This window comes from Cebus imitator, unplaced genomic scaffold, assembly GCF_001604975.1.
Source record: "Cebus imitator isolate Cc_AM_T3 unplaced genomic scaffold, Cebus_imitator-1.0 Scaffold406, whole genome shotgun sequence".
NCBI classification, from domain to species: domain Eukaryota; kingdom Metazoa; phylum Chordata; class Mammalia; order Primates; family Cebidae; genus Cebus; species Cebus imitator.
Window position 1 is genome coordinate 1,663,811 of NW_016107721.1, and position 3,113 is coordinate 1,666,923.

Consider the following 3,113-nt stretch of genomic DNA (forward strand, 5'->3'; position numbering starts at 1 on the left):
GATACTGGCTCCATAGAATGATTTAGGGAGGATTCCCTCTTTATCATTTGGAATAGTTTCAATAAGATTGGTACCAATTCTTCTTTGAATGCCTGATAGAATTCAACTCTGAATCCATCTGGTCTTGCACTTTATTTCGTTGGCTTTTTTTTTCTGTTTTAATCTTGTTATTGGTCTGCTTAGAGTTTCTATTTCTTCCTGATTTAATCTGGGAGGGTTGCGTATTTCCAGGAATTTATCCATCTCTAGATTTTCTAGTTTGTGTGCATAAAGGTGTCCATAGTAACCTTGAATGGTCTTTTGTATTTCAGTGGTATTGGTTATATTATCTCCCATTTCATTTTTAATTGAGCTTATTTGGATCTTCCCTTGTCTTTTCTTGGTTAATCTTGCTAATGATCTATCAATTTTGTTTATCTTTTCAAATAACTCTCTTTTTGTTTCATTTATCTTTTGTATGGGTTTTGTTTGTTTGGTTGTTTCAATTTCATTTAGTTCTGCTCTGATCTTGGTTGTTTCTTTTCTTCTGCTGGGTTTGGGTTTGATTTGTTCTTGTTTCTACTTCCTTGAAGTGTGACCTCAAGGCTGGTGTGTGTTAGCTCTGCTGCCACACCCAGCTCTTTTTCTGTCTCCTTGTCTGATGTTTTCTCACCCCAAGCCAGCACCACTGCCCTGCTAGCTGCCAGGGTATCCTAAGATTCCAGGAGCACTGCCTATTATTATTTTTTAATTATTATTTTTTTGAGACCGGGTCTCACTCTGTTGCCCAGGCTGGAATACAGTGGTATGATTTTGGCTCACTGCAATCTCTGCCTCCTCAAGCGATCCTCCTGCTTCAGCCTCCCAAGTAGCTGGGACTACAGGTGCATACCACAATGCCTGGCTAACTTTTGTGTTTTTTGTAGACATAGAGTTTTGCTATGTTGCCCAGGCTGGTCTCAAACTCTTGGACTCAAGCAATCCTCCCACCTTAGCCTCTCAAAGTGCTTGAATTACAGGGATGAGCCACCACACATGGCCCCTGATTAGACTTGAAAGTAGTCTGACTCAGAGGCCCAGAGAACATCTCTCTGGTCTACTTTTCCCTTTCCCATTTGCAAGAACCCTGGCCCTTTACTGCCATTTGGCTGACATGATAAACCCCCCAAAAGAGTGGCTTTTTGTTTGGAGATCAGAAACTGTGCTGATGGTTGCCTGGAGAGTGCTTTGAAGCATCGTGGAGGAGAGGAAATGCATGGAATGGTTGTGGGAAGACAGGGAGAAGGGACCAAGGGCCCTTTTCTAAGTCTCAGGCATTTCCTTCTAATTGAAGTTGTGAGTTAACTGTGGGGTACAAGGAGGAAGCCTTCCGTGATAAAGCATGGTGTTCAGAGGAGCCCTTCAGAATCAGGCAGGAGGAAGAGACAAAGGCTGCTCCACACGGTGGACCCCAATTCATCCATTGACATTGCAGGGAGAACGTGTGCAGTGGGTTGAAATGATGACCCTAAAGACCTGTGAATGTGGCCTTATTTGGAAACGGGGTCTTTGCAGATGTAATTAAATATTTTGAGATGCAGTGGTCATCCTGATTACCCAAGTAGGCCTGAAATCCAATGACACATGTCCTGTTAAAGGACACACAGAGGAAAAGACAGACACATGGAGGAAAAGGCAAAGTAAAGACAGAGCAGAGCCACCCAAGTTAAGGAATGCTGATTGCACTAGAAGAGGCAAGAAAGGAGCCTCTCCTGGGGCTTTCAGAGGGAGCGTGGCCCTGCCGACACCTTGATTTCAACTTCTGGCCTCCAGAACTGCAAGAAAATAAATTCCTGTTGTTTTAAGCTATTGAATTTGTAGTAATTTGTTATGACAGTTGTAGAAAACTAAATGGGACATAGGACTAGAGTCCTAAAGCCCAGTCCATGGTCAGGGAGATGGAGAGGGAGCTGAGGATGTCCCCCCACCCCCAAGGGCCACAAGCTCATGTGAATATAAAGCCTTTTTTGGTTTCTTATGAGTAAATCACTCACAATCCCTTAGATCTCCCCCTCCCTTTTTTTTTTCTGAGACAGAGTCTTGCTCTGTTACAGACTGGTGTGTAGTGACCTCATCTCGGCTCTCTGCAACCTCTGCCCCCTGGGTTCAAGCAATTTGGGTTCAATTGATTCTCATGCCTCAGCCTCCTAAGGAGCTGGGATAACAGGAATGTGCCACCACGCCTGGCTAATTTTTGTATTTTTAGTAGAGACAGGGTTTCACCATGTTAGCCAGGCTGGTCTTGAACTCCTGGCCTCATGTGATTTGCCTGCCTCAACTTCACAAAATTTTCGGATTATAGGCATGAGCCACCATGCCCAGCCAGATTTCCAATTTTATATAAGACCAAGCCCTACTTACCAGATGCTTTTAAATTAACTATTCAGTTGCTACTAAAATTGAGCATAAGGCATTGTTTTACATTTTAATATCGTGTACAAAAACCACATTTTTTTTTGATAAAGCAAATCAGTGATTTCCAAGTGGCGCACTCAGCACAATCTGCTGGGTTGTATGGAAAATATTGAAACTTTGGGGCTAAAAAAATAAGAAAGCAATTATATTTTCCTAATCTTTTAATGTTCAGGAGATGATACTTTCAAGGATCATTTCTATCATTTGTTAATAGAAAAGTTTCTCTGAACCTGTAGAACACCAAAAAGTATTAAACAAAAATAAAAAAATAAAAAAAAGCACAAAAGGGACTCAGCTTGACACTCATAGCTTTCCTCAGAGGCTCCTTTGTCACCCATGGCACAGGTGCACCCTTGAAGACCCAACGACGTGGGGGCCGATGGTGGTAACCTCACCACCTGCATATCAGCACTCAGGGGAATCTAAAACAGTTTGGTCTATTTGCAAGTGGGTAGATGGATTTACAAACTACACAACCTAGGTCTTCTTTTGTTTTTGTTTTTAAAGAGACAGGATCTGGCTCTGTCACCCATGCTGGAGTGCAGTGGTGTGATCTTAGATGACTGCAGCCTCGAACTCCTGGGCTTAAGCAGTCCTCCTGTCTCAGTCTCCTTAGCAGCTGGGACTACAGATGCATGCCACCACATCCACCTATTTTTTTTTTTTTTTCATAGAGATGA